This window comes from Onychostoma macrolepis, chromosome 09 (assembly GCF_012432095.1).
Source record: "Onychostoma macrolepis isolate SWU-2019 chromosome 09, ASM1243209v1, whole genome shotgun sequence".
Classification (NCBI taxonomy): Eukaryota; Metazoa; Chordata; class Actinopteri; order Cypriniformes; family Cyprinidae; genus Onychostoma; species Onychostoma macrolepis.
This window is the reverse complement of record NC_081163.1, coordinates 21,397,074-21,415,989: the sequence shown is the minus strand read 5'-3', so window position 1 is coordinate 21,415,989 and position 18,916 is coordinate 21,397,074. Positions and strand designations below refer to the sequence as shown.

At 36.3% G+C, this 18,916-nt stretch overlaps 2 protein-coding genes across 2 annotated transcripts in view; one reads left to right on the top strand and one right to left on the bottom strand.

Moving 5' to 3' along the window:
- Positions 1-18,916, top strand: part of gja8a (gap junction protein alpha 8 paralog a) — a 41,092-nt gene that overhangs the window by 142 nt on the left and 22,034 nt on the right. The window lies entirely within an intron of this gene.
- gja5a (gap junction protein, alpha 5a) overlaps positions 1-18,916 on the bottom strand; it is a 32,362-nt gene that overhangs the window by 11,749 nt on the left and 1,697 nt on the right. The window lies entirely within an intron of this gene.

Sequence of the window (18,916 nt, the reverse complement as noted above, 5' to 3'; positions counted from 1 at the left end):
ATGATGTCTAAATATTTAGTCTGTAGATGGCGCTGCTCTGTTGGTTTACGATATTGATAAGTCGTGTTGTTACAGTTTTTAATTGGCTTTGGGCCTATTTTCTGAAGTAAGGTGTAATTTTTCAAAACTCTTAATACAAAAATCCAAACAGATCACACTCGTAACATCGCTATCATTCTTTCAAAATCTGATCTCATAATTTAATTACAATTATAAATATTTTCATCCACTCAATCATTGTTTCAAAACATAAGATTATCGTAATATATATTGAGAACATTTGATTTCATCACCAAAACACAACAGTATGTTCTTCTTTCAATTTAGTACTTTTAACAATCAGTTCATTCAAGAGCAAACAATGCAAGATACATCTTTTAAATCACCTTTGTTGCTGAAATAATTACAGTAATACAGGCAATAATTGCCATGTTAGAAAATATACTTACATTACTTAGCTTGCATAACTTGCATAAAATCCATAATGTTTGTAAAAGTATTCATACATTGTGTTACTGTATCAAAAGGTGTGATGAAGGTATGACATGGCCATAAGGTTTTGTGCTAGAACAGAGTTTACTGTCAATGCAGTATGACATATGAGTGAATCTATACAGTAACTGCACTTTTCAGATGAGTTATAGTAATGTGGCATAATGGCATAATGTAATGTAAAATGCTGTATTTGATGCCATCTCTCTCCCTTCGGTAACACTTTAGAATAATGGTCCGTTGTTAACAAGTAACTATGCAGGAAGTAATAGGTAGTACTACATTAACACTCAACTTAATACTATTAACTAATAGAGAAGTAAGATTAACTAAGCAGTAAGTAACAATTTTAGGACAAAGGTAGTTCCTTATTAGATATGTGATAATTATTAAATAAAAATCTCCTCACTGAGAACTACTTGCGAACTATGACCAATTAATAAAGAATAACCAATTAATTACTAATCACAACAGTAACGTCTTAAAAGTGAGCAATTGGGTTCTTTGTGGAAACTAATTTATGAATATGATATCCCCCAAATAAGTCGGCTACAGTTTGAAATTATGACTTCTACTCTTACCAAAGGATGGATGTTCTCCGTTTATTTCAATCAAAAACAGAATAATAATAAAACGATAATTCACTTAAAAATTTTAATAATTAGGAAGTGATGCTGACAAGCTCATGATTGAATTAGTTCACAATTATGAACTCTGTTTTATGTCATTTCAATATGTATCCCACTCCACATGATCTACTGGTAAAATATCACTAGTGCTTCACACAAATGTATGACTCAGGTGTCAGATATAAAACATTACATAACTTATTAATTTATGTGTGAGTAATTACTGAGGGTTAACGTGTTTTCACTTTAAAATAATGGTCCAGATCACTAGTAGTTCCTTAGTAGCACCTTAGCTTTAAAGTGAAAAATACATTAGCCCCTCTCAAACGTTACCTTGTCAGCCAGCAGGAACTACTAGTGATCTGGACCATTATTTTAAAGTGAAAAACACCTTAACCACTCAGTAATTACTAAGTAATTTAATAAGTTATTTAACACTTTATTTTGATGGTCCCTTTTGAACATTCTGTTGACACTAAGTAATGTTGCAACTACATGTTAACAAACTCTCATAAGAGTATTAGTAGACTGTCTGCATATCTACCAACTCCTTATTGTGTTGGTCTCCCAACAGATAATAACTTTGCAAGAATGTGTCAACTTAATCTAACCCTAACCCTACTAGTCAACTAATACACTACTAACACTCTAATGAGAGTCAGTAGAAATGTAGGTGCAACATTACTTATAGTCAATAGAATGTGTTAAAGGGACCATCAAAATAAAGTGAAACCAAAATATTTAAATCTGACACATAGTGTACATTCATACATTTGTGTGATGCACTAGTAATATTTAAGCAGGCACTGTAATCTGGAATATGCTGTTTTGTGCTTAACACAATATAAATGCAGTCGATGCCTTCATTAAGGATGTAAATTGCTTTTATCAAGAGAACATCATTATTTATATTCAAGAAAAGTCCTCCCCAGCCTACTGTCACTAAAGGTAGGTCTTTTGGAGTCGGAGGCATACTGAACTGACACAAACTAGAGCTCATAATTGTTAACTAATTCAGTCACTTCCTAATTATTAACATTTTTAAATTAATTATTTTTATTATTATTCTGTTTTTGATTGAAATAAACGGAGAACATCCATCCTTTGGTAAGAGTAGAAGTCACAATTTCAAACTGTAGCCAAATTATTTGGGGGATATCATATTCATAAATTAGTTTCCACAAATAACCCAATTGTTCACTTTTAAGACGTTACTGTTGTGATTAGGAATTAATTGGTAATTCTTTATTAATTGGTCATAGTTCACAAGTAGTTCTCAATGAGGAGATTTTTATTTAATAAGTATCAAATATCTAATAAGGAACTACCTTTCTCCTAAATTTGCTATTACTTACTGCTTAGTTAATATTGCTTCTCTATTAGTTAATAGTATTAAGTTGAGTGTTAATGTAGTACTACCTATTACTTCCTGCATAGTTACTTGTTAACAACGGACCATTATTCTAAAGTGTTACCCTCCCTTCTTCTGAAACATCTCTGATGAGTTCATCTCCCTTGTATCCTGCATGTTCATAAATTGCAAAACACAGTTTTACAAATTAGGACGTTCTCAAAGGTTTTGTGTATGTGTGTGTGTGTGTGTGTGTGTGTTTGTGTGTGTGTGTGTGTTACCTGGCAAAATCTCTCTCACACACACACACAGACCGGTATTCCTATCATTATGGTGACATTCCATAGGAGTAATGGGTTTTATCGCATACTGTACAAACCATATATTCTATGCCCCTACACTAACCCTCGTCCTAAACCTACTCTTACAAAAATAGTTTTTTCTCATAGAAAAAAAGTCTCCCACAAGGACAAGGATTTCAGATATTGCCATCTTTGTGGGGACATTTTGTCCCCATAACTTAAGGTTTACCTAAACCACACACACACACACACACACACACACACGTACAAAATAGTGGTTATCATCTAAGGTAAATCACTTATAGTGCAAAAAAAAAAAATTTATTACATTTGATTGTCCCTAAATTGCAAATATGTTCTTTAGAAACTATCTATTGAATCTATATCTATAGATTTCTATAGCTGCACCAAATGATTCACTGATTAACCAAGATGAGTTAGATTAAATAATACACAAATGTATGAAACTGAATGAGAAGACATGCAAATTAAAAGTTTGATAGTAAGAGCGTTATGAAAAACGGTTACTGTGAATGAAACATTTATGTAGATGAAGCAATTATTTTGTCTAGTGAAAAGGATACTTTGTGATTGTGTGTATTGTACTAAAACAATTGAAAATATGCTGAAATGTTTGAAAAAAGTGCACTTTTGACGATCTGTTGTGATATTAGTACTAAGAGTTTTGAAAATTTAACAGTTGCTTGTGAAAATAGTACCAAAGCGAATAAAAAAAAAACTGTAACTGGAGAGATTATAATGCGGCATTCATTAATCAATGCTTTTTTTAATATATCAAAGGGATATCATTTGTGTACATGTGCATCAAAAATAATGCAGTAATGCAATGCAGTCTTCCCTCACAGGTCTACAAGTGTCCCCACAAATTGCTAAACCCAAAACTTACACATTCCATTTCCTTTCTTCAAATGGTAACTGAACTGAAGGCATCTACAAAAGTAGTATTGTTATTATAGCCTACACTCTTAAGAAAAATAGTTCTTAACAGTACCAGAAAAGGGTTCTTCGGCTTGTAACAAAAGCAGAATCCTTTTTAGTGCTAAATGGAATTTTTTTTATTGGGTTCCATATAGAACCATGCATTGAAAATGCTATATAGGACCATATTGGTGTCATAAATAATCTTTTAAAGATAGTTTTTCATTAATATTAGTATGTTAATATCATTAATATTAGTATTATTTGTATACATTCTCCCAACTATGGGTCAAATAGTAGATGTCAACTCGGCAGCAGGAGCATTGGAACGTTTCCTGGTTGGTCTACTACAGCTTCCTCGGTGGGCGGATGATGCTTAGCGGGACAACGGTCAGCGAGTATTAAGCCAAGTTAGTAGGCTACTGCGGGGCGATCCTGCGTTGCTCTTGACTCTCGTGCTTTGCACTCAGTCGGATTTAGTGGTGCAGGACCCAGAGGAAGGCGGTTGTCCTGGGCAAACATCCGTCTTCTGCACTCTGCCCCGGCACTCGGTGCTATACAGCATGCATGGAAAGTCATATACATATTCAGCGACTAGCAAATCAGGAGCCCTTGCACTCAAAGGCTGTCGTTGCTTGGCAGGACACGCGTGCAAGGCAGGCGCGGTCAGGTCGACATTCTGCGACTGCCTCTTCTTCTTCTTCTTTTTTGAAATTGGCGGGCTGGAACATCAGAAGTCTTGGAGTGCACTCCGACCTCAACAGTGCTCCTCGGAAATCAGGCGTCATTGACTGCGAACTATCTCGCCTCAGAGTGGATATTGCTGCTATAAGCGAGACTTGGCTTATAGCAAGGTAGTGGGTAGTGGTTCGGTACGCGAGAGGAACTACACCATTTTCTGGTGTGGTTATCCAGACGACCATCATCCAATGCATGGAGTCGGCTTTGCTGTGCGAAACACCCTGCTGTCCACCGTCTCTCAACCAACTGCTTGCTCTCCACGTCTAATGTCCCTGCGGATGTCACACTCAGCTGGCTTTCTCACTCTCCTCTCTGCCTATGCACCCACTCTTGACGCGACTCCTGAGGACAAGGACGCCTTCTATGCCCACGTTAGCGAGGCCATTCATTCCGTCCCGGCCGGGGACGATCTAGTTCTGCTTGGGGACTTCAACGCCAGAGTTGGAGGGGATGTCACTGCCTGGAGGCCGGTCTTGGGTCATTTTGGGATTGGTAGCATCAATGACAACGGCCAACGTCTCCTCGAGTTGTGCGCTGTTCATGGCCAATGCTTACCGGGTTCCTTTTCATCTGGACCTATCAGATCCAAGGTTACCTGGATGCACCCCCGGTCCAAACATTGGCACCAACTCGATCACATTATTGTCAGGAGGCGCTAACTCAACGCTGTCAAGAGGTACAGGAGCATGCACTCTGCAGACTGTGACAACGACCACGCCCTTGTCCGCTGCACTCTAAAACTCACCCCACAGAAGATTCACAGTGCCACTCCAAAGCTAAACACTAAGCTGATGCGTAAACATAAATACGTGGCAAGATTCTGTGCGGGTATGGAGGGCCTTCACTTCAGAGTTGATGACACTCCTGAAAACACCTGGGCCAAGCTAAGCGGTTCCATGACGGAGGCTGCATCTGAGGTCTTCGGCATTTATAGAAGGAAACAGCCGGATTGGTTCCTTGCAAGCTCTGCTACTCTGCTCCCGGCCCTTGCTGACAAGCGTGCTGCCCGTCTCAGTGTTCTCCAAGATATAAACGATTCCACCATCGCTCACTATCGTAAGGCCAGGAATGATGTCAGGCCTACGAGCAGTACTGGCAGGACCTTAGTGAGAAGGTAGAATGGTGTGCAAATACTGGGGACATACGTGGCATGTACAGCGGCATCAATGAGGCACTGGGTCCTACAGTGAAAAAAACAGCACCTTTGCGAGCCATTGATGGCACCATCGTCAATGACCTCCCAGGCCAGCTTGGTAGATGGGTTGAGCATTACAGCTTGCTGTATGGCACTCCTGTGGACGCCAATTTGAACGCTGTTTCTGCTGCTGTACCACAACTACCTTTCTTTAACGAGCTGGATGCGGAGATCTCAACAATGGAAATCGAGTGTGCGATTGCAGCTATGAAGAATAACAAGTCACTGGGCAGCGATGGAATTCCAGCGGAGCTGCTGAAGTGTGGTGGGACAGTGTTGGTCAGGCGGCTTCACTGCTTGTTTCGATGCTGTTGGCAGAACAAATGCATCCCTAGCGAACTCAAGAATGCCAACATCATCACTCTTTATAAAAACAAGGGTGACAGGCAGGATTGCAACAACTATTGAGGCATCTTGCTCCTTAGCCTTCCGAGAAAACGCCTTGCCCGTGCAATCCTACCAAGACTGCAGCGCGTTGCTGACCAGGTGCTGCCGGAGAGTCAGTGCAGCTTCCGTGCTGGTCGCTCGACCTTGGACATGATTTTCTCGGTATGCCAGCTTCAGGAAAAGTGTGTGGAACAGCAACGCCCATTGTACATGGTGTTTGTCGATCTGACTAAGGCTTTCGATTATGTGAGTCACTCTGGTCTCTTCCACGTTCTGGTTCGGTTGTCCGGCAACTCTTTTGGCAATACTCCAAGGCTTCCATGACAGGATGCGGGCAACCATACAGTTCAACGGTGCCCGCTCAAACGAGTTTGATGCCTGCTGCGGAGTAAAGCAGGGGTGTGTCCTCACTCCCACCTTGTTTGGCATCTATTTCTCGGCTGTGCTGCGACGGGCTTTTCAGGATCCGGGTGGGGTTCTGCTGCACACCAGGTATGATGGCAACAACTTCAGCCTGGCTTGTCTGAGGGCCAGAACCAGGGTGAAGCGTGTCCTTGTGCGTGAGTTGCTCTACGCAGACGATGCTGCCTTCGTGGCTCACACTGAACAAGAAATTCAGGAGATGTGCAATTCTTTTGCCGCTGCCTGCACAGAGTTTGGACTCAGCTTAAGCCTCAGTAAGACAGTGGTGATGGCTCAGAACGTTCCTGCTCCCCCTCACATCACCATCAACGGTACAGTGCTGTCGGTTGTCAAGAAATTGGTCTATCTCGGCTCAACCCTGACAGCAAACAACAGCCAAGATGCTGAATTGAATACAGGGATCGGTCGTGCCTCAACAACCTTTGGGCGACTTCAGTCTCGCATCTGGAACAACAGCCACCTTTCTCTCAAAGTAAAGGTGCGCGTATATGAATCCTGTGTGCTCTCCGTTCTGCTATATGGAAGCGAAATGTGGCCTACATACCGGCGGGAGGAGCACAAGCTTAATGCTTTTCACTTCCGTTGTCTACGACAGATCCTTGGCCTGTCATGGCAGGATCGGGTCCCGAACACCACTGTGCTGAAGCTCACTAACAGCAGTGACATGTACACCGCGGAGAAGGATGTCCGGAGGAGACGTCTCAGATGGATCGACCATGTATGCCGGATGAACGTCTCCCAAAGTCCATCTTCCATGGGGAGTTAGCTGTTGGACACCGCCCTCGTGTCCAACCCAAGCTCTGCTTTAAGGATGTCATCAAGCGGGACATGAATGTCTTTAACATCAACCCTGACAGAAAGACGGCATGTTAGACATCGTTTAGATCAGCGCTTGCGCTGCGAAAGGACTTGATGATGATGATGTATACATCATTTATTAATATTGTTTTTTTTCCCCTTCTATCTGCCTGGTCTTATAATATCTTGAAGTGTCTATTAAGGTTTTGCATAAAATCAACAACGACAACGTGTCAATTAGGTACTGTTTTTTTAATAACATGAAACTGTAGCAAAAATGACAGCGGTCTAACAACAGTTAATAGCAGAATACATTAATGAAGAAATACTTAAAGAAATAAAACAAAATAGAGCATAAAATAGTGTATTGAAGACCAAGCTGCAGTGAAATATCTTCACAATCCTCTTTGATGCCTTTAAGTTAATCATTATCTGTATTTTGGTGTGAATGAATGGCAGTTTCTCTCTGCAGATGATGAGGTTGTAGGATGTGACAGCATCTGAAATGCACAATTGAATTTATATATACAATGTGCCTCCTTTCATTTGTTTATGTGAAAACAATTGTTTATGAAGGCCAAAAGTAGCATGTGAGCACTTCACAATGTTAAAAAGAAAAAGTAATATAAAGTCAAGGGATAGCTGGGTATGTTTATGCATAAACCCTAGTAATAAAAAATATCTAACAAAATGGACCAAAAATTCAATATCTTTGTTACTTACTTAGTGAAGAAGAGGAGAGTATCCTTAACTGAATAGAGCTGGTCACACTTACATGTTCTCTTAAACTAAAAAGAGAAAAGACATAGGAAACCAATTAGCATTTGAAAGTTATCATTTAAAGACATTTTAAGAAAGAAATTATTTACCTGTTGAGAGTGTGTTGACAGTCTGTGTAGTTGGATGGCTGAGCTCCAGAAAATCAGTAATGAGGCATCTTAAGAGTGTAGCCTCGGTTAGGGTTTTACAGTAAAACAACAACAACAGCAGCATGTTGTGTGAATTATGTTTTTATTGACATGCAAAATTGTCAGTGCTCTTAACAACAGTTATTAGTTGAATACATTAATGAATGACAATTGACATTGAACATGAATAAATACATAAAGAAGTAAAACACAACACAAGAACAAAAAATAGATGTGATGAAGACCAAGTTTCAGTGAAACAATCACACTCCAATCCATGATGCCTTTAAGTCCATCATTTTGGTGTGATTAAGTGCCGATTTTTCTCTGCAGATGATGAGGTTGTAGGATGTGATACATTTGAAAAACACAATTGATTTTAGAGTTACAATGTGTCCATGTGTTTATGTAAACACAATTATGTTTATGAAGGCCAAAAGCAAAAATGGACAGTATGTGAGCCCTTCACAATCTTAAAAGAAAAAAACACTTATATGACCAAAAACGAAAAAAAAGATAAGAACATGTTTTGTTTGGAAACCAGTTACAATTTTAAAGTTAAATTTGTATTTACATTTTAAGAATGAAATCATTTACCTGTTGAGAGTGTGTTGACAGTCTGTATAGTTGGATCACTGAACTCCAGAAAATCAGTAATGAGGTGCTTTGATAGTTACAGGTTTGAAAAACAAAAGGGCGGGAATAAAGAACCCTAAACTCTGACACAAAGAACCATTTCAGCATGAAAGGGTTCTTCAGAATGCTATGGTTCTAAATAAAACCATTACTGCATGTAAAGAACCTTTAAAAGAACCATCTTTTTTTAGAGTGTACCTAAAAAAAAAAAGTAAAGAAAGAAAAGAAAATAACTTACTTATAATTATGTATTATTGTTATTCAATATTAGATATTAGCCTATATATATTATAAGTCTTAATTTCAGTTTAAAGGTCTGCAAACGTTGAAAATTATTTTCAAAAGAGTTTGAATCATTTGTAAAAGAGTATTGTGCATGTATGGCTGACCACCTTAATTTTATTTTAATTAAACCTAATAAATTACATCTTATTCCTAATTTATCTGATTTTTTTTTTTTTTTTAAACCATTTGAAAAATGTCTAAATTGTCAGTTCAGATGAAACTATGCTGAACCTTTTCTCATTTTGTAAGCCATTTTTCTAAGTACTTCTAATAATTTGATGTCAATGTGATCTGGTGCTTTATAGCAGAGTAACCCCAGGTGTGGTTTAGTTTAGTTTAGTTTCTTATATAGTACATTTATACTGCCTCAAGAGCAGCCCACAGTGCTGTGCAATCCATTCAAGAAAACCAAACAAAGACAATAACAAACACAACATTTTAAAAAAGGAAACCTAAACACATTTAGCCTACTACGAACATGATCCACAGTCCAAGTTTGACAAAAAGTGTCAAAATGCTTTTTTTGTCTTTCTTTTGAATGATATTATCTATTGGTTTATTATTAAAAACTTAACAAACTTCTTTTTGTGAAAAGTGTGCTTGCTGTCAAATGCAATGACACTGCATCTAGAAAGACTGTTCTTGTGATCCACTTAAACATTTTCAGAGTTTTCACATGCTGTGCGTCATGTATTGTATATTTACAAGGGCCTGAGAGGGGACCACTGTTCTAATTTTAGTCTGGCCTGCCCCATTTTTTTGGGGTAGGATGGGAACAGTGGTCTTGGCAGGGTAGATCAGGGCAAGGTGATGCCAAGGGCCCTGAGAACTGCCACTCTGAATGACCCTGTCCAGGCCTAGATAGGGTGATTATTTTACCACAATACAGATGTCTGCCAACTATATCATGTGTGCCAGCCTTTGTGCTTCTGTTTTTGTTCCTGTGTGAGTGATGAAGCTATTAGGATGCTGCTTGGACTAACTGAACTTCTCAACACAGAGACAAATCAAACGACATGACGGGGTCAGTGTTCCAAATTCAGACAAATGTGGCAGGCTGAGAAACCAGACCAGTTTTTTTTTTTTATGTAAAATTTATTTTTAATATTTAAAATCTGTGTATATATATATATATATATATATATATATACACATATATACTGTATATATCTGTAAATATCTATCTATCTATGCACTATATAATGGGGATAAAAATACTTACATTGTAAGAAAAATACTTCCATTTTATGAAGTTTAATGAATAACAGGGTAGTAACAAGGATAACAATTAGCATTTGGGATGAAAAGCTTAGGCTAAAAGGTATCGAAATCAAAACATCTTCTTTTACCATTTAATTTTTCTTAAGCTATTTTGCACCATTAATTTTTTATAAAAAAAATATTTTTTTGATATTTTGGGAGCACAAAAATAAATACTTTCCTAAAGAGATGCGTTTTATAGTACTGTATATTCTATATTACATAAATGAAGTAAATACTCAGAATAAACTCTGAATAAAAAAAGTTTCCTCTCTGTTTCTCTAAAAGGTGTCAAACATGAGCTCAGGTGTATTAATCTTAGACACTAACATTAACACTGTTCAGTGTTGCTCTGCTTCCCAAAATAACATCTGTGAGCACTGCCTCATTTCTGTAAATGCCAGTCCAGCCACGTCAGTCTCCCTTTAAATAAATCACTCTAAATTCCAGTCATTCCATAAAGCATCTTGTTCATCTCTTAAATGGTTAGTTAATTCTAAATGAAATTGATACAATTGATCTAACAGCTTAAAAGGTGTAAAAACAATGAGAAAGTGTGTTGTGTGTCTTTTGCTCTGACACACACATTGATCTTTTCTTAGGGTGTGCATATGCCTGTTTTAGTTGTTTAATTTAGCACCAGTTAAAGGGATAGTTCACCCAAAAATGAAAATTCTGTCATCATTTACTCACCCTCAAGTAGTTCCAAACCTGTGTGAATGTCTTTGTTCTGCTGAACACAAAGGAAGATATTCTGAAGAATGTGGGAAACCGAGCAGTTCTGGGGCACCATTGACTTCCATAGTATTTTTTTTTCCTACTATGGAAGTCAGTGGTGCCCCAAAACAGCCTGGTTACAAACTTTCTTCAAAATATCTTCCTTTGTGTTCGGCAGAACAAAGAAATTCATACAGGTTTGGAACTACTTGAGGGTGAGTAAATGATGACAGAATTTTCATTTTTGGGTGAACTATCCCTTTAAGGTTACCTTGGAAAGGGCTTTCGATTTAATGCTATTTACAAGATGTTGTCACTCAAATACCCATTAAACCTCAAATGTTTTATGAAGCACAACTGTGGCCACACTAGAGAGTTACCTTTTAAAGTGTATGTGTGTGTATGGGTCTGTGCCTGCCTGTGCTCTCACACCCATCCTGTACCAAACCCTGTTTTGCTAGTACCGGTCTTGCTGATCTCCTGTAGAATGGCCAAATATGGACAGACCGGTTTGAACAGAGGCCCTCCTACTTTCTGAGCAGATGTAAAATAGTCAAAATGTCTAATTAGTATTTAGTGAGACAATTAAAGAAGTGGGCACTAATGAAACAACTTAAGTTTATAGTATAAAGAAGCCTATTTTGTTGCTCTCACTTTAATGTATATGCTGGTTTACTGATTTCTTTTTTTTTTTTTTTACTATCTTTTGGGAAATATATACATAGAAGTTTATATTCCTCAGTAATTTTTTTGTTAAATTGTCCCAAATGTACTTGAGACATGAATTTTAACCTGATAAATGTCCTGTGCATGTCAGGTTCTGGTCTTTAAATGAGCTACTAAAGAAAAGGGCAGTGAGCAGCTGACTGAACCATGAAATCTTACTATGTGTCAAATCTAATTTCGAAAATTTATCGAAAGAGGAAATTCAATTAGCTGTCTTAAAGGGATAGTTCACCCAAAAATGAAAATTATGTCACTAATTACTCACCCTCATGTCGACCTTCATTCATCTTCATAACACAAATTAAGGTATTTTTGATTAAATCTGAGAGCTTTCTAATCCTCCATAGACAGCAAGGGAACTACCACGTTCAAGGCCCAGAAAGGTAGTAAGGACATCTTTAAAATAGTCCATGTGACAGTGGTTCAACCTTAATTTTATGAGGATACGAGAACCGTTTTTGTGTGCAAAGAAAACAAAAATAACAACTTTATTCAACAATTTCTTCTCTTCTCTGTCAGAATTCGACACAAGTTCACGTCAGTATCACACCGCATGCGTGTGCATTCCTCCGCTTGCAAACAAGCCACAGTGCATCTGGGTTCTACGTCAGCAGCACCACACGCATGCATTTGTGTTACTCTTGTGAATGCACAGAGGAAACGGACATGGAAGAAAAGAAATTGTTGAATAAACTAGTATTTTTGTTTTCTTTGCACACAAAAAGTATTCTCGTAGCTTCATAAAATTTCGGTTGAACCACTGATGCCACATGGACTATTTTAACGATGTCTTTCCTTACTGTCTTCAGAGGTGGGTAGTAACGAGTTACATTTACTTCGTTACATTTACTTGAGTAAATTTTTTGGGTAACTAATACTTTTAGAGTATAATTAAAAATGGGTACTTTTACTTTTACTCAAGTACATTTTTAGTGAAAAAACGGTACTTTTACTTCGTTACTGTGGGCGACGCTCCTCTCGTTACTTTATCTTAATGCATACAATTTAAAAATCCTTCAGTTTATTCCAAGCGCGCCATCTACTTTTTTTTCTGGGCAATGAGCGATGCCCGTTCGCGAATGATTCATTCTTTTGAGTCAATTCTGTTCGAAGGCTTGATCAAACCAGTTGGCAGACCAATGAATCGGTTCGCGAATCAGTTTGAATGATTCGTTCAGTTCCCTGCCGCACGCGCTGAGTCGTCTGAAGCGGTTCTCACTCAGAGTTGTAACATCAAGAGCGCTGAAGACGTGGCTCTGGATCAACAGTCAGTTGAAAGCAAATCTGCAAAGGCTATGGTTTGCTAGCTATGAAGATCTTTATTAGATGAACGCGTGTGCTGTCGGTTCCACAGGTATAGATTCGATTACAATACACGATACCACTATGACATTACCAGTTTGTTGTACATGTACCTTACACATTAAATACAATGTATAATTGATTCATTAAATAAGCTGTCACAGAGTATGAAATAAACACCCGCCAAACCCGCGTTAGTTCCAGGAGGAATGCCTTGCCTAGACACAATTAATATGGAAATTTTCACAATATTTACGCTTGCAGAAATAAAGGCTACATTTGTTTACATTTTGCAGAACAGACGGAAGAAGATCCGTCAATGTGCATTTGTTTCGTTATGTTCAGATGTTCTGTAGCGGTCGTGTGAGGAGATTTCACTCTTCTCCGTGTCAGAGGTTAAATACATTTATAATACATAATTAAACTTTAAAATATAATTTAATTTAACTCAGTGATGCAAATCAGAATTTGTATCAGCTGTTACTCCAGTTTTCGGTGTAATATGATCCTTCAGAAATCATTCAAATATATTGTTTTATTACCAGTGTTGTTGAAAAAAAAAAAAAACAGCATATGCTGGTTAGGTATGTTTTGAAGCTGGGATGCTGGTTTGTGCTGGTCATGTGCTGGTCTTGAGCTGGTCGGACCAGCTTAGGACAAGCAAAGGACCAGCTTAAATCAGCTCAAACCAGCATCCCATGCTTCAAAACATACCATACCAGCATATGCTGTTTTTTTCAACAGGGAACAGTTTTGCTGCTTAATATTTTTTGGAACCTGTGACAGTTTGTTCAGGATTCTTTTATGAATAGAAAGCTAAAAAAGAGCAGCATTGATAATAAATCAGGCTGATAAAAATTCTGATTTGCATCACTGAAATAAATTACATTAAAAAAAATTAAAGGTATTTTGAATGGCAGTGTGTGTGTGTATAAAAATGTATCTAAATATCTATATATCTAAATAAAAATAGACTATATTCAGTATATGATCCAAAGTAACTAGTAACTAACTACTTGAGTAGTTTTTTTATCCGACACTTTTTTACTCTTACTCAAGTAACTATTCAGACTATTACTTTTACTTTTACTTGAGTAAATATTTCTTCAAGTACTTTTACTTCTACTTGAGTACAGTTTTTGGGTACTCTACCCACCTCTGACTGTCTTTGTGGGCCTTGTACGTGATAGTTGCGTTGCTGTCTATGGATGGTCAGAAAGCTCTCAGATTTCATCAAAAATATATTAATTTGTGTTCCGAAGATGAACAAAGGTTTGGAACGACATGAGGGTGAGTAATTACAGAATTTTCATTTTTGGGTGTACTATCCCTTTGACTCTATGTGCAGCAAAGCACAGGCTTTATGAATAATACTTTCTTCTGGCAGATAAAGTTCTAGTTTGTCTTACATAATTAGTTTCTTTTATACTAGAACATGCACATTTGTCAAATATGCAGTCTGGTTCCTAAGAAATTCAGCATTTTCTTGTTAATTTATGATGTTGCTAATGCATGCCGTCTCAAAGGTGTTTTTTATGTGGCAGTGGTACAGTCTCACACCAGATGCTTTGGAAGTAACTGTCATTCAGTGGCGGGAACTCAGTAAACTCGTGTGCGTATGTTATGTTGGCAAAGGCTGTTTGGAATGGCATCGGTGGGAACGGAATCTTAGACATTCAAAAAAGAAAAAAAAAAAACAGAATAAGGACGGAAATATCCGTCTGATTCACACTGACTGAGCGATCTCTGTCGCCAATGTGCTCTCTCTTTTTCATTCTGTCTCTCCATTTTCCTTTTTTTTCATCTTCCTTTTCTTCTTCTCTTAGGAAGCAATTTCAAACAATATGATTTCCTCCAGACTTGCTACTTTAAAGGAAACGAGTCTCTTAGGGTCTACAAGTGCAACGGTGTTTTCTTTCCCAAAGACAGCAAAAGAATGACATGAGATAAGAGTTCATTTGTGCTGATTATTTTGCATCTGATTAATGCACAAAATCATAAAACCCCAAAACTCTTATCATGAGGTATTATTTGAGGTCAAAGACCGCTGTATTTCTTGAAGATAGCAAACAATGGGACTTCAGAGCACATACACGGGTTGGTGAGATGAATGACAGACAGGAAGAACTTTCACCTGCTCTCATATGATTTTCTGTTTGTGCAAGGAAAGAGTTGACATTAGTTACTGACCTTGAAGGGCCTTTAATGTATATACTCATACACTATTGTTAGCATGTTAAATTAAGATACATTTACCCCTCAATACACAAAACCAATGTATCTTTAATTTATTATTAATATTTAATATTTAGTTGTTTTTTTTGCTTCTGCTAATTACTTAATTTAATATTTTAATAATACACACATATATATATATATATATATATATATATATATATATATATATATATATATATATATATATATAGAATAAACATACCTATTAAGCTCACGTACCCATTAAGCACACTTCCATTTTTGAGATCAGATTATAAAAAGAAAAAATAATTTATTATCCTACTTGATGTCTTAACCAATTGATGTGTTTGTTACTATATACCTCCTGTAATTTCAAGTCGATCAGATCATTGCACACTGAGATATGAGTGTCCATGTGTTCACACTGTCTGGTGGCCATTTTGAAAGCGGTCTAAAAACTTTCACCAAAAGAGGAGCCCCTTAAATGTGCATTTTTTAGATGTTTAAGCCTTTATTGTGAGTAAGTTTCACTACTTATTTTAAATTAAGAGATTAATGTTCAGACTTTTGCATATTATATCCTGGAACTTGGATGTGGGAAATAATTACAGTTCGATCCAAAAGATAGTTTTAGCAACATAGCGCAGATGCTACAGAACACAGTTAGCTGACTAGCTTTATATTATTGTGTGCTACGCTAACATATTACTTAACAGGCATTACTGGCTTGTACTTTTACATCCATAATATTATAAATTGACAGTTTATTGCTGGTCTGACGTTTTACAGTGCTGTAATTTAAAAAATTCACATTATCTTAAGGTAAGCTTAAAGGGTGCACTACTATGAAAATCACACAGCTTCAGTGTGACATCAATAAGAAAAAGTATTATTTCATATATATTGTTAATAATAGTTGTTCATATTAAAATATGTATGAACTTAATACATGACCTAGAATATTTATTTAGCAAAAATCCTGTCATTTTAATAAATATTACATTAAATTTATTAAAAATTGTTGCTGCTCCAATTAAGCTCAGTATGCTCTCTTTAAGCTCTTCCGCATTGAACGTCTATGTAAATACTTCATAAATAAACTTTAAATATTAACTGATGGTTGTCACTTTAAGTTAATTTAATCGATTTTCTATAGATTCTGTCAACTCAAATCTGCAGACTGGCTCTGATCTTTGGCAACTAGCATCAACTTCTCCAGACTGTAAATCTGTGGAAAATCGGGGCAAAAATCATGTAGTGTATTCCAGCCTTAAGAGAATATAGATAAGATGACATCCGTTTAAAAAGAGGTTTCATAATGAGGCTAGTTTCTGTGTTCATCCCCATGAATGAAATGTTTTACTGGTTTGTTTTATGTGATTTTTGAATGTGTTACTTAGCTGAACATGGACTAGCCTAGATGGTGCAATGTGCTTAAATGACACTTCACTATGAATATATAACTGATCAAATTGAATGCCTTGTTGCTTGATTTTAGTGTTCTGCTTTTTATGTGATTGACTTTGTACCTTAAAAAATATATATTTTTACAATTATTCTTTAAAAACTTCCCTTAAAATAAACAAGAATTTTTAATAAAACATGATGTGAGCTTAATGGGAACTGGGGTATGCTTAAAGGGTACAAAAATTTACCCATTAAGCACAGCCAGACTTTTTTAATTTAATGATGTTTATCTAATTGAAATGCTTTTGTCATTTAAAATAAAATAAAATATTTTTGTGTGAGAGATTGATATTTTATTTTAACATAACTTTTTGTACTGGAACCAATATCTTGTGCACTAAAAATGTCTCAATGTAGATTTTGGTGAGCTTAATAGGTACGTTTACCCTATGTGTGTGTGTATGTATATGTATATATATGTATATATGTATATATATATATATATATATATATATATAAACTGTATGTATGATAGATAGATAGATAGATAGATAGATAGATATTTAATTTATGGATTTAAATGTAAAGCAAGAAAATAGAGACATGATTTAAATCAGTAAATCAGTAGTGACTTGTGTAAAACATTGATTTTCAGGCCCTTTAATAATTTGATTTAGTTCCAGTGAAAAGGTGCTTATCAGGATCTGAGAAACTTTTCAGAACTCTTCTTAAGCTTCTTTTAAATTGTTTGTTAGGAAACATCAGAGCTTCCTTTAGCACTCAAGGATTCTTCGTCTGTTCTTTATTACTGTAAGCCACTGTCAAACATTCAATAACAAAAATAAACTTAGAATAACATGCAGCCTCGCACTCCCATTTGCATCAGTTTAACAACCTGGGAACATTGCCACAACACCTTTGAAACATTCTAGTAGCACTTCACAAAGGTGGCGGTGCCAGGCACTGTTGGCAAGTGATGGCATACTGGTTTTTCTCACAGTGATCATGTTGCTGCGGGCACACTGATACTCACACCATAAGAGGCTCTGCAATGCCCACGCATGAGACTGACCCCTTAACTCTGAATAAATATTTATTTAAGCCCTTTCCCCTCAACCTGATGTCAGGGACTACCAGAATCAGCATGACACCACAGACTGCAGTCACATCTTTGTCCCGATATACCAGAAGTGTAAACTAGGCAAGACACAAAGACAAACACTGTGGTTTATATAGTTATAAGTTTATCCTATGCAGAATCTGCATGATGTTTATCTTTTTTTCTTCTTTTTTTTTTCAAATAAGAGGGATCATAAAAAATTGCACATATGAATGAATGATGAAGCTATTGTCACATAAATTTACAGTTTAAAAGTTTGGGGTCAACAACATTTTTTTGAAAAAATAATACTTTTATTCAGGGACACATGAAATTGCTCAAAAAGGCCAGTAAAACATTCATAAAGTTAAAAAAAGATTTATATTTCAAATAAATGCTGTTCTTTTAAACTTACTATTCATCAAAGAAGCCTGAAAAATCAGCACAACTGTTTTCAACATTAATAATAAGAAATATTTCTTGAGCTCAAACTCAGCATATTGGAATAAGAATTAGAAATAATGATTTCTGAAGGATCATGTGACACTGAAGACTAGAGTAATGGCTCAGCTTTCCATCACAGAAATAAATTACATTTTAAAATATATTAAAACAGAAAACAGTTACTTTTAAATTGTAATAATATTTCATGATATTACTGTTTTTACTATATTTTTGATTAATTAAATGCAAAAACATGAACAATTCTATTGTAACCCTAAACTTTTTAATGGTTTAGCCTAGTCCACAAGACAAAGTATTAAGTAAATTTACACAAAGTAGCATGTATACCCCTGGATATTAATATGCTGTGTTACTTCCTTAAGCATTTTGTCTTAAAGGATCATGTTAATTGTAAATTAATAGAAAATTTTGTCCTGTGAAATATATGTAAACATTCTGTTATGCTGTTTTTTAGCATGGTATTTAATATATATATATATATATATATATATATATAAAATACTTTGTACAGGCCATTATTAATTTGCCTGCATAATACCGACATAATTTGCATTGTAAAATACAGTGTGAATCAATGCAGCGCTTGAATATTACAACCAATGATAACCTGCCTCTGCATTTACCTCATTAAATATTCATGTACACTGTGAAGTCA